Source organism: Channa argus, chromosome 21 (assembly GCF_033026475.1).
Source record: "Channa argus isolate prfri chromosome 21, Channa argus male v1.0, whole genome shotgun sequence".
In the NCBI taxonomy this organism is placed as follows: domain Eukaryota; kingdom Metazoa; phylum Chordata; class Actinopteri; order Anabantiformes; family Channidae; genus Channa; species Channa argus.
In genome coordinates, this window is record NC_090217.1 from 9,319,862 (window position 1) to 9,333,953 (window position 14,092).

Consider the following 14,092-nt stretch of genomic DNA (forward strand, 5'->3'; position numbering starts at 1 on the left):
TTCACATCTCTTTAAGTGGTACAGCAATGTCATTATCAAGTCCTTCTATTCTTGAATGCCCAATGTGTGACAGCCCGTTTCACACATCCTGCCACCTTCCTACCCTTCCTTTCCACCTTTATTTTCCTCCCTGCTCACAGCCTTCCTTCTTTCCCCTTTCCCGTGGCCTCTCACTGCCCTCCATTTCTTCATCTTGCCACTTTGACCACCGCTGTGCTGTCAATGTTTCTTTCCAGTTCTGTCGAAACGCACTGTCATGTTCCAATAAAATACTTTGCGTGTGCCAGTGTGTGCGCTTGCGTGAGCCTGTGTGTCACGGGCAGTTATATGAAGCTTGGGTGATTAACTCTGATAGCGACCAGATGCGTTACTCAGAGATTAAGCTGCACATGCAGTGCATGTACACACACACACAGGCAAAGTTAGAAGACAGACAGGAACAGGCAGCGAAGTGACTGACAGTATCTGAATGAAAGCAAAAAAGGAAGTGACCCATCAAGTGGAGTGAGTGCTGAATAGAAGAGGTTCGACATGTCTGTGCAGCACAGCATGTGCTGAGCATGTTTGGGTGTGTGTGTGGTGAGTGCTCTGATTTCGGTATTTCAGGAAACATAAGACAGTGTTTTCCTCCTGTGCTTGACTTTCAGAGAACAAACAATGCACAAGTGGGGACAGATGACTGTCACGTTTCTCCAAAATGGCTGCATTGTGACCTTAGATCAAAGCTTTGTTTGGCCAGATGCAGCAGATGTTGTTTCCTCTCTGGTATTTGTGCATGTGTGTGTTAGAAAGAGAGGAACAGTGAGGAAAAAAAGACACATTGTAATGCTGAAATCCATTTACCTCAACAGAATGGACTGATTATCTGACTACATTTAAAATATTTGCGTGTGTGTGTGTGTGGGTGTGTGTATTCATTGGAGGCTCTCGATCAGTCGGGCCTATCAGATTGGGCAGTTGGCTGAAGTCGTCTGTCTGATCTGCCAAACACCAAAAACTCTGGGCTTGCTCACAACAACTGGCAAAATCACAAAAATGACTTTGTGGTTTGTTTGTTTTTTTTATAATTTCTTTCAAATGTATTTAACAGAAAAATAAGATACAAAGTTTAGCCACAACATTAGATATACCTTTAAAATCTAATGCAATCCAATACAGCAGCTCTGCCATGAATTCAACATTTACAAGGTTATAATTTCCCAGTTTTTAAGTTGAAACTGTGAGAAAGGTGGGTGTGGCTGCATTAAGAGAAGAGGTGGTTCTAATGTTTTGGGAACCCTGTTAAAAATGAATAAGGGGGCCAAAACATTAGAACCCCTTGTCAAAATGAGGCACTACAGTAGGACTCTATCGCTCACTATGACCTCAAAAATTACCACGTAGTAGAAATGTTCACATTTCTGACTGTTTGAACTGCCGGAAAGGTTACAATTTCTCAAGAAAACTGAAACAATTATAGCTTCAAAATATTTGCAGCATAAGGAATAGATTACAATTCAGAGCAATGGTTGATAGTCAAATGGCTGAATGCTGGAATGTACATCAATCAAATGTAGTCAGCTATAGTCAAAATCTGAAGCTATTAATATAATTTAAACACTAGTAAATTAGCTTTGACCAGTGGCTTGAGTAAATCAATCTGCTCATGAGTCGCTTCTAAAAATATTCCCGTGTTCGTGGGCTCCATCAGTCTCTGTACGTAACAAAGTTAATGTTGATTTTCTCTTAAAGATGCAGTTCTTTTAATCTGTAACTGACTCTTATTGCTAATATTTACACTGAATTATCGGCTTCATATAACTTTGAGGGCAGCTTGTTTTTGGCAAAGGTTACTGTAAGTTGGTTACTCGCTGACCAAAAGTGAACAGAACTTCCTTTCATGGACTGGCCCTCCTCAAAGCACCACGCCAGTTGCAGCTTATCACAAATGATGTGCTTGTTTTTAATAAAGCTGACTCCTACAGAGAAAGCCAACCATATTTAGACATACCCATTTCAGATGTCATGGCGAGAATGCTTCAAAGACCAATGATCCAGACTTTTTAAATTGATTTTTATTTCAGTTTCAGATCCCAACCCGACTTAAGGATCAGTCTACCAAATTCCTCAACATCTGTGCTCCAATCTACCCTACTGTGCTGTGACAAAAGTTCCTGCATCATTAACACCCGGCAACCTGCTGTCACGTCTAGCACAGACAATAATTAGCATTTGCATATGTTAAATGCAGGCATATTAACATTTATTATATTGCTGCAACACTGGGGCTTTGTGGGAATGATGAAAAAGTGTTCCGTGGCTTATTGTGCTGTACTTCCTGTAGAAATCCAGACTCTACTGAGAAAAGCAGCAATTTTCAGAAATGTTATACAACTTTCCCAAAAACAATTACAGCAACACTCAAACGTTACCCAGACAAGCAATTGCCCCTGGTTGATGAATCCAGTACATACTGTAAGAAATTCAAATAAATAAACAGGTACCAATTCAATGCGTCTAACAAAAACACAATGCTGTAACTGTAAAATAACAAAAAATCTCTTGTTTGATTTTTTTCTTCATAAGAAACTGCCCAACTTTTAAATGAGACTCTGTGTCCCCCTAAGCCAGTAAGGCTCTACAGCAAAACATGAGTGAGTAGATTACTATAGCCCACACTCATGACCCTTGACCCTCAGTTGCTAACGAGCCTCCTAATAGAAAAAAGAAAAACCTTTGTTTCATGCATTTTCCCCTGATGCATTGCCTAATGACCTGACTAAATCGTGCTTGGGAAATATTAAATGCATGACCAATGGGCATTATTCAAACAGGACACAAATATCTGTCAGTGTGCATAAGACAGACACTGTACGCTTGTGTTCTCGTTGTACTTTTAAGTGGTGCGGGGGTGCAAGGTAACAAAAGGCCTGAGCAATGCGACATGGTTCCTAGTGTCAGTGTTAATAACCCAACCCTGGTAATTCACATAGAATATTGATAGAGAGGAAAATGGCCTCAAGCAGATATCTTTTTCATTAGTAAAGACTAAGGGGAAGGAAACAGGAGAATTGATAGCTTTCATAGAAAGAGAGAGGAGTGATGGCAAAGAGGCAGAACACTGGAAATGGATTTTTTTAAAAAGGGTGTGGGGAGTAAATGGAGAAAATTACGCAAAAAATAAAAAAAAGATTGACGAGCAGATTGAAACATAAATGATATATCAGAAAACGAAGGAAGTGACAGCGGTGGGAGAAAATAGCTTTAAAATCATATGTGGGTTTGTAAAAGCTTTCAGAAACCACCACTCAGTACACAAGAGACCACAAAAGAGTTCCAGTAACAAATAAAAAAGCCCTTATGTCAATATTTCCTGACATGGTTGCAATTCATTATATTTTACTGAGGTGCCACTTTAAAGGTCTGAGCTGAATTCTGACCTCCCATGCTGTTAGAGAACAAGCCATTGGGACGTTACAACAATCACATGAATCACCCAGGAAAAAAACCTCACACTGTCTTCCTCCTCTTCTTCTCGCTTTACCATCTTTTTCATCTCATCTGTCTCTCTTTCCCCCTCTCTCTCTCTCTCTCTCTCTCTCTCTCTCTCACTGTGTCTCTGTTGGAGAACATGTTGTTTGTTTAATGTGGTATCGCCATGGTTACCCGTCTGCCACATTGAGGTAATGTTGTTAATCATCAACTTTCATCAATCATCAACAGCAACATGCACCCAGAGGCCTGACTATGACATTTTACACTGTCCAATGCAGAGAGCAGTGAATGAGATGGCGTTGAGTGCAGAACAGAAGCAGCATCGAGGTGTACGTCCATGCAACATACATGAAGATTTAAAGAGCAACATCTCCATCCCTCATCCACTCCCTTTTATCTGTGTATCTCAATATGAGCGTGTTGATTGTACGTGGTTGACATGAAAACAGATCCTGTTCTGATGACATCAGTACAGGCATTGGGCCAACCCCCCCCCAACCACCATCACCACCATCACCCAAAAAAAAAATCTTCCCTCTCTATTTCTCTCTCTTTCCCGCAGACATGCTGATCTGGAATACAAATCACAGATGAGAAGAGGAGATGAGCCAAGGTAAATGGTGGAGGGGGGGAGGGCATATAAGAGAAGAAGAAGCAGAAGAAGAGGGGGCAGAGAGACAAAGAGAGAGAGAGAGAGAGAGAGACGCACAGGAAAAACCACAGTTACATCTGAATTGCTGCCACGCCTACCATCTCCCCTCAGCCGGCTGAAACGGAGAGTGTGTATTTGCTCTCATTTCCATCCCGGGTGACTTTGGTATAAATCATAGACGCACACATGCAGGATCCATTTGGTACAAGGAGAAAGTCTGACATGAAGATGTTTTGCATTCTGTATGTGTGCGTGTGACTGACAGAGACTTTCTTTATGTATGTAACAGGAAATACAAAAAGCTTAGGAATGCACACAAGAAAACAGAGCGCAGACACAAGATTCTGCAGCCATGCAGCTCTGCCAGTCTGCACTTAGGCACAGCAGTGTTTTGGGCTTAATGCTAAATGAGCATACAAACACGCTCAACCAATGCTAATATTTACCAGGTTCGTGGGACTGACATTTGCTTAACAGGTATTTGGCCATACAGTAAAACAGAATATTTTGCAAATGTAAAATTTCACATGAGACAGATGAAAAGTCACAGGGCCACCAAAGTTGGTTGAATACTTTCCCTGGGGACCTTTTTTATGCTGTTGTCATGGTAATCCGTTGAATCGCTACAGTATTAGACCGTCCTGAGCCTCAAATAAGCATAAAGTCTCCAGGTAGAATGTGTCTTTTCCTGAATACACTATAGTTGTAAAGACTACTCTAAATAGTTAAACCAGCTGTTTAAATCTCTCCTCTTTCTGCAGCTGGTTAGAGACTGAGCTCTGGAGATGGAAACACACACATGCATAGTGAAGAAGGAATCCTGTAACAAGCCTGCTTTTGCCATTACACTCCTGAGTGTGAAAGTGAGTCTGGTCTTTCGGGAAGTGGACTGTTCTGTACAGACATACAGTACACACTCTTTCTTTCACACACACACACACACACACACACACAGTATAGTGTGGTCTGTGGGGAAGTGGTCCGCTGAGTACACACATCAAGACTGGCCTAGATAGATAGGATAGCAGAGGACACACACACTATCACCAACCTCTTCTGTTTTACACACAGAGACAGTCAAGGACACTCTCATAGTCTATATAGTTGGGTCATTTCATACCAGAACACCTTACCCTTGTCTTAATAAGAGAAAGGGGATGAAGAGACAGAGGTTTGGCAACAAGAAATAAATACAGAACTGGGCAATTTCAAGGATGAGTAAGAAAGAAAGGTGGAAAAGTGGAGAAATAATGGAGACACGTGTCTGTAAAAAACAAAAACACAAAAGAAGAGTGAAGAAGAGAGAGATGTAAAGGGATTTTTTGATGACTTGCCTTCTAACCTTAGTTTCATCCTCTTGAGTTCAGCCCTGGTCACTATGGTAACAACGGATGAAAAGAAAAGAACATAATGCAACCCAAGTGCAGACAGACTGGACATGGCGATGAAATCAGGAAACAGAGCAGGACTAAACAGTACAAATACAACCAGAAATTCCTAGATAGAGATCAGAAATTCACTGCTTTTGGTTTCAAAGCTGTGCACTCAGATGGTGCTTGTTGCCATGGATACTATTCAGCGCAATAATCAATACATCTTAATCAAGTTAAAGGCAGGTCACATCCCTCTGTGACATTTCTTGATGTCTTGCTGCAAAAGTTAAGGCCAGCAGCAACAGAGGCTTTAAAGGGCAAATCTGTCAATTTCACTTTGCACATGCAGATTAGTGTACTTGTCACAAAGAATTTTAATCAGCTTCTGAAACAAATTTTCTGAAGTCTGAGAGAATAACAGTGATGATGTTACCAGGGTTATCTGGCTTAAGACGTCAAATTATTACCTGAAAGACTGTAAGAAACCGGAGTCAAAGAGTTCAGGGAGTCTAATGCTATTGGCCCTTCATAATAGGAGGTTCAGGATCCAGTGTTTAAGTATTGACTCATAGTAAAAACTGTAATGAGACTCACAACCTCTGCTAAATTGTGTTAATTATATCCAGTTTACAGGCTTGTCTTAACAAACAGTGACCATCAAAATGAACGAAATGAAGCAATAAGGAACAAACACATCATGGCAGCAAAGGCCCGCTGTAAATGGAAACATCTATTTTGATCCTGCTGATCAGAAATAGCTTTCCCTGGATATAATCCAGTATTTTGAGCTTTTCCCGTGAAACTGTAATGTTTGAGAAAAGATGGCATTTTTAGAGCAACTACTTTTCTGTCTCCAATGCTGCAGAGCTGCTTAAGCGATTTCCTGTCTGGTTCATTGTTAGTGACAGAAAGTGCTTCCTGCAACCTGTAAAACCCATGATTCTTAGCTGACAGCTATCAACCCCATACATGCACACAGAAGAAAGCTCCCAAAGAAATATTTACTTATCGACGCACACCTGGAGGAATTACAGTACACACACACGCACATTTGTAAAACCATTTTTAGCCCCTTTCCCTAACCTCAGCCTTTACCACCTCCTAAAGGCCCTAAACAGGTGCATCAGAAAGTGAGGAGAAGCCGAATCTCCTCACTGTCCCAAATCACACAAATGTCTAACACTTAAACTACTCCTCACAGACACTCATGCAATTACTCTACAAACCGCTGCATCAATCCACTCTTAGTTTAATCTTTTCGTGCCCGGGTGCTGTCACCTAGCAGGGTGATCCTTGCATCAAAGTATGTGTGAGTGTGCGTTTAGGCTACAGAGACAGACCACCTTCTTTGTAGTACAGATATCCATCCCTGACAAACCCACTAGGGCCCCTACTAACAAGACTGCTGCAACTGCCAAGAACACATGACAGTACATCTTTTGTGCTTCAATCGTCACATCCTATGAGATATAAATGCCCCAAAAAGTAGGAGCAAAGTTTCTGAAAGCCATGTGTGCTTATTAGAGTGCAAAGAAACATTTATGGTACAGCGAAACAGCCACAAATACAAGTTAGAGAGACAAAACACAACTAAAGTTTCATATCAACCAGATAAATGTTATGCACAATAAGTAGCAGCTTGTGGCGCATTTGAAATTTTACTGAATTCCTCGTTCCCTTAAGCACTTGTGGTACTGTAAAAAAAATCATTTCGGCTCCTTCTGTTATGCAAAAAGAAAAAAGAAACATTGAGCTGCAGGACTTCAACTGTAATCGTCCAATTTCAATTAACTTCTTGACAGGTAAGAGCCAGGTTTGGTGGTCTGGATTTATTTGCTACTAAAAAGGGCAGCTCAGTGCTTAATGCAATATAACACAAATGTGCATGCAAGGAAAAAATTGGTAGTGTTTATGGAGAGAGCTGCTCTTTCTTTTTTCCTCTGAATCCATTTCACTCTTCCCGTCCCCCCGTCTCTTTCTCTCCACTGCATCACACTCTGAAATTAGCTTTGTGAAAAATAAATTGTGATGAGATGGCAACGTCTCATGTCTGCTGTGAGTGTGTCTGCAAAACTAAGTGTCAGAGTTTTATAGCCCCACTGCTAGTGAAAAAACTGTATATGATCAGTGTGTATGGTAATGTGTGGGATTAGAGCCACTAATGAGGTCAGTGATTTCATCATTCCTGACATGAGCAAAAGGCTGTGTGTGTGTGTGTGTGTGTGTGTGTGTGTGTGTGTGTGTGTGTGTGTGTGTGTGTGTGTGTGTGTGTGTGTGTGTGTGTGTGTGTGTGCTTGCTAACTAGTGAGGTCAGAAATAGTATTTTCCAGAGTGAGGACATTTTTGGAAAGTGGGGAGAAGTTCTTCAAAGGGCTGTTACAGGGTTAAGAGTTGGTTTTAGGTTTATTGTGTGTATGCGTGTGTGTTTGTTTACGTTGGTAAAAGTTGGGCATGGCCTGGCAAATTGTAGCCAAACCTGTCAAACCAAGAATGGCCAAGAATGTCTTGGCGACAATATTGCCAAGACATGTTAAATTAAAGTAATTTTAACTATAATGCTTGAATTGAGGTTCATTTATTAAAATAGAGTATGATACTCTTAAAGGTGAGTAATGTAAATACCCAAGATTAATAAAAGCATTTAATGCATTTTAATATAAATCCTTTACACTACACAATGCATTAAAGTCCCCCAAAAAACCCTTCTGATTTAGATTCTTTCCATGAGCAGGATCTGACATAAACACACAATTTTCTGGCATAATTTAAGCAGTTTTAGTTGTTTAACATGACAAAAATGTTCTCACCAAAGCAGTTGGAATTACAAATCTATAGTAATTTCCGGAGTCAGGTCTTTGAATGAACAGAGGACAAATGAAAACACACTGATGCAAAATGAAGCCTTTGTCTGACAAACTGTTAAATGAGTCTTAGGTGCTGTCAGGAGATGTCTCTCAGGCAGAAAACACAACTTTGTGGAACATCTCCATCTTCATTGCTTCTCTAGTGTAATTATTCAGACTCCACTAGTTAAGATTCTGTGTTATGAAGATTCAGATTTACATAACTGTTGTGAAAGACGTAGTTAGATGTCAAACGTTCTGTGCAGCTACAACTTAAAGACCTGTCTCTCTCAAAGTGCAACACAGGTAGGTTCCCGTTCCTTGTCTCTCCCTTTCTCTCTTCTTCATGATGATGCCATTCTGTCTAAGCTGTCAATAACTACTGTAGGTTTCTTGATGATACAGGCTTCTGCAGGCAACATCCGAGCTTGCGACACAGATGCACACACAGACTTCAGGCAACTGTACTGCAGATGTGAAGCTAAGAAAAGTGCGATAAGATCTATAGTCTCTGAGATCTAAGTCTTTTATCAGTGCCCCAAAGGTGATCATCCTCCTAGATTGTTGTCAGTGTTTCAGTGTGTGTATCATTATTACACACAAATATTTAACTGATGAAATCAGCAGCACATTCCCGATCTACTAATTTAGAAGTTGATTCTCACAATTAAAACTGAACATTTTAAATTGTTTCATATATTAAGATTGGAATTGTAGCTTTATGTACTGGAAACACTGGTGCCATCCAACTATAGATAATCTACTGAATGGGCCTACAGGTCCCAGGGGCCTGAGAGCTCAGGGGACCCATTCCAACCCAACCCTTTCTAAAGTTACTGTCAATTTGTCATGTTTGAAAAAGGTCAGTTAAAAGACACAAAATGGCCCAAAAAAGATTTAGATTGACCAACTAAAAACCAAATAAAATTGTAAACAGGCCGAGAAATTATCAAATGACACAAAATCAAAAAAAAAACAAATTAACCACATATAGACACAAATGGTCAAAAAGAACGGATGAGGGCCCCGTTCCCTCTTTGCACCCAGGGAAACATGTATCCATTATCTGTGACCAGTTATTATGTTTAGGGTCGCAGGGTGGAGGAGAGACGTACACAGATTGACAACAATTCACCCTTACGTTCACATCTAGAGTCACCAATTAAACTAACTTGCATGTCTTTGGACTGTGGGGGGAAACCGGAGGACCCAGATGAAACCGACACAAGAACGTGGAGAAAACACAAACTCCACACAAAAAGGCCACTGTCAACCAACCAGCATTATTTAACCGTAATTAATTAATAATAATAACCCAGCATTTAGTATTTATAAACACATTTTAACATACGCACAGCCTACATTATACTTTATACTTTTAGCTCTTACTGCTCATGTAAAACACTGGACAAGTTCTCATAAGTCTGTGGAGTCTTTTGTTTGTTGAGCTTAGGTCTGAATTCCCCATTGGTGAAGATAAATGTTGTTTTGCATGTTGCTTTTCTGTGGTTCGGCCTACCGCAAGAGCTATGGAGTGTTACAGTAAATCCAGGCAGATTGGCTGATTAAGTCATAGAAGAGGAAATGCGGTCTTGGAGAACAATAGACCATCAAATGAAGTAATGTTGAAGGGTTAGCTGGGAAATGGAGAGACGGCGAAATAAAGACAAGCTGAAGTGGGGAAAGGAGAGACGGATGATGATCTACAGAGAGAGTTGGAAGAGAAACACTTTCCACACTTGTTTCACTTCATCCCTCACACACACACACACACACACACACACACATACATGCAGACAAATGTTTAGGTTCTTTTTCAGTGGCATCATTTAATATAACAAAAAGGTTTGTACACATTTTTTTATTCTCTAAACACACATGTAGCACTCAAGTCACCGTTCCCACTGCTGGCTTCGGCCAGATCAATACAATAAGAAGGTATATATATGTGTGTGTATGTGTGTAGGAGGGAGAGGCTAAGCAGTTGTATTTGGCCACATGCCCTTATGCACTGTGCCTCCTTGGCTACCTCCAGCTGTGTGTGTCCAATCTCAGCTTAGTTTGGACATGTGTCCTACCTCTCTAAGACACACACACACTTGCATGATTGTTGCTGGAGTTCGCGTATTGTCCCACCAGAAGTGAAGACTGAGGCCCTATGACTCTGAGAGCAGAGGACAGCCTTTGGATAGATTTCCAATAAGCAACCAGAGGCTTAAGCAAGACAGAGTTGCGGATAATCCTTCTTCCTTCTCCTCCTCCTGTGCGTCCTCACTTCTCTCTCTGTCTCTCTTGCCCTCTCAGCGTCTCTCTTTCACATTTCATTTCACATTTTATTCTTCTCTCTTACAGTTCCATCTTTGGCATCCATGAGTTGTCTTTCTGTCCCTCTTTTCCCTCGCCAGCCTGTCTTTGCCTGTATGTGTTCCTTCCTTCTTTTCTGTCTCTTTTTGCCGGGTCTCAACAATCTGTCATTTTGTTCTCTTATTTCTCCTTCGATCTGCCCCTCCCCTCTTTCCTCCCTTCCATGTGTCTTTTTGTCTCTCAGATGGTGCTTTGCATTGATAGCAGCTGTTGTTGAGTCATATCCTTAAGTTAAAGACACGACACACTCTGAGCCACTGATGTAAACTTTAAAGTTGATTCGGCCTTTACTCGCTCATTACTGTACATCCTCTGCTACAGCTGCTCTAACCTCGTTGTGACTAACATATCTTTGCAAACACAAACTGAAGCCACTGTATTCTGTGCTGATACACAGACTACAGCCTGTGACCCAAAGCAATATCTATTTCCAACTTCTCGCCTCATAGCGTATGAGTTGTAAACAGTGGAACCGAGTGATTTTTATTTCTCTGACTCCATATTTGTCTCCTCTTATGAGCTTGCATGCCAGTAAAGCATCATTCTGTGGCCCCACACTTTTGAATTACCAACTACTAAACCCTGATTCTTTCGTGAAAGCAGTTCAGTGGCTAGAGCTGAGGACTATGATTGAATGAATTTAAGAGATGGAAAAGGTCACAAAGAGAATTGACTTTATCTTATAACACATGTGTAAACTGCATAGACCTAGGCTACATATTTGGACAGATAGTGGTACACAGTGTACCAAAACGTATGAGTGAAGAGTTACTATGCTTTTCAGTCTTCAAATCAACTCCAGCCTCATACAGAGCAACAGTTGGGCTGAGCAACAGTGGATTTGTGCTTAATTGCCCAGATTTCCATCTACGTCAAGCATACTGATAGATGGCTTAGCTTCCTTAGCTGTTTTCCTGCCCCTGTGGATTCTAATTAAACCACATTTGAGGGGAATGCTTGATTAGTTCTTGCCTCTATTTGAAGAAGAAGTCAACAACTTTGCCTCCTGCATGTTATTTGTTTTTACACACACACACACACACACACACAAGAAATCACATTCTCAGAATTATAACCATAACAACTAGAACTTTTTTTTTACAAACTCTAGTAAAGTTGCTTGTGTGATCATTGCCACTGGTCGTTATTGTAGAAAAACCACAGACACGTCGCTTGGCAGCAGCTTTATGTTGACGGTAAACATATAAAGTGAACACATCAGTAGTTGTAACATGTCCTTTGAGGTGATTTCAATGGAATCACTGAGCAGATCAAGTTAAATCATTAGAGTGAAGTGATTTGGCAGGTGGCCAGTACCCCAAGGCATTCACCGGAAACCAATTAATAACCCGAACGGAGGTATCATGCCTCTGGCACAAAGCCCATAAAAACAAAATCAACTTGCTGATTGAACTGCTGAAAAACCAAATACGCTACACATGTACAGTACGTATTGACAAGTTTGCACGTGTTTGCGTACCTGGTTGGTTTCACTGTTCATGTGTGTTTGAAAAGTTCAGACACAAATATTTATTTGTACAAAAAACAAAACAGAGTTAGCATAGATGCAGAAAAAGTGGCTCAGACTTTGGTGCAGTTGTATGTAACATCAGTTGTTTGGTGAACAGGGCAGTTAGTTTTTTATGAACAATTGCATTTAACCTAAGAACATTGTATATATTTTTTTTCTAGACCTTTGTCTTTTATTTTATCTACATCGACAGAGTGAGGGAGAGGCCATAGTCAGATCCATAGCAGCATGGCTTGTTGGGTTCTCACTGTCTTGGCAAGTACTTGCTATTTTGCGTTATAGTAAGAGTTAAACTGAACTGATAAAAATATATTTTTACAACAAAAGGTGGGTTCTACAATTAAACTACATCAAAGTGCCATCATCTTTCATCTGCAGGAAGCTCATTAAGCACCATTTGCAATATATCCACTTCCCTAATGGCCACTCCCGCAGTGTCCTGACAAATAAAAAGAAGAAGGAATAATAGGTCACACGAACATAAAATTTTATATGGCTGTTATGAATTTGATCCTGAAAAACTGTGTAAATTGGTGCCCGTAAAGGTGGTGATCTTGAAGCAATTGTTGCTTTCCCCAACAGTCACGCCTCAGTTAAAAACAGAAATTGTGAATTGTGTGAAAATAATGACTTGGGCAAAGGAGGATGCAAACAGTGCCAATTTGTCTTTGTAACTCTTCAACAGCTGTCATGTCGCTGTCAATAGACCAATGAGGAATGAACTGTCCATGGTGCTGAAACCACCACCCAAGTAGAGTGTGGCCTAAGATACACATTGTGCAAATCCCACAGCAATGTGACTTAAACAGTGGTTGTGTTTAAATGATAACGTTACAAAAAAGTTTTATTCAGAATTGATTCCAGTAGCTTGAAAACTGGATCAAACAAGGTAATTGCTTTCATTTTACTGACTCCAGTGACAGTGGACAAATGGGACAAAAACGGTGCATCCAAAAGGCTGATCTATGTGTTGCTGTTTTGTCACTGTAGCCATGTGCTGTAAACTTCCACCTCAGCCACAATGCTTCCTGCACTGCATGTGACTTTGCATGTTAAAGACATTAAAACGTCAATCAGAGGCCATCATCAGAGTGGCACTGATGGTCTCATGCTAAACTATAGAGCCACCTAATCCACCTAAACAGTATCCGTGCTTTGTGCTGAAACCCTACGCCAAGGTCTGCTTGCTAAAGAATGAGGTCTGCGTGTGTGTTCCTCAGCTGTCAAAGACTTCCTGATCAGGCTGAGAGTCGCTGAAGCAGACTGACAGGTTGTACCGTGATGATAGTGAGGGTGATATCCAAAGAGGCCCTTTCTGGTGATAATAATAGCTTTAGATGACATCATGGCAGCATGGTAATCAAGGTAACTGTGGTCTATCTTACAGTGTAGACACTCCTTCATGATGATGCCATTCTGTCTAAGCTGCCAATAACTATGTTGCTGGATGATACAGGCTTCTGCAGGCTACCATCCGAGCTACGCTTAGTTTCTCCTCAGAACAAACTGTTGGTGAATGTGCTTCGCTGCGACACAGATGCACACACGCGCGCGCGCGCACACACACACACACACACACACACACACAAACACACCGCCACCCCTCTCCTCATCCCCTGTTGCTATGGAACCTGTCGCCAAGGCAGAGGTATGAGGTTGTGATGGACGAAGTCGACGACGACGATGATGATGGTTAAGAGGATGATAATAGTAATCAGACAAACATCCTCTTGGTGAATTACAAGGTCCAGCTAGCCACGAACAAATGCATTGCTGGGCTTTGCTCTCTGCAACGTGGGTGGAAGGAGCGACGCGTAATACTGCGCAATGCAAACAGACCCTTTCCTCACCGTAA

At 41.1% G+C, this 14,092-nt stretch overlaps 1 protein-coding gene across 27 annotated transcripts in view; it reads right to left on the bottom strand.

The window, feature by feature from the left end:
• cacna1c (calcium channel, voltage-dependent, L type, alpha 1C subunit) overlaps positions 1-14,092 on the bottom strand; it is a 177,056-nt gene that overhangs the window by 150,684 nt on the left and 12,280 nt on the right. The gene's annotated exons all lie outside the window — the stretch shown is intronic.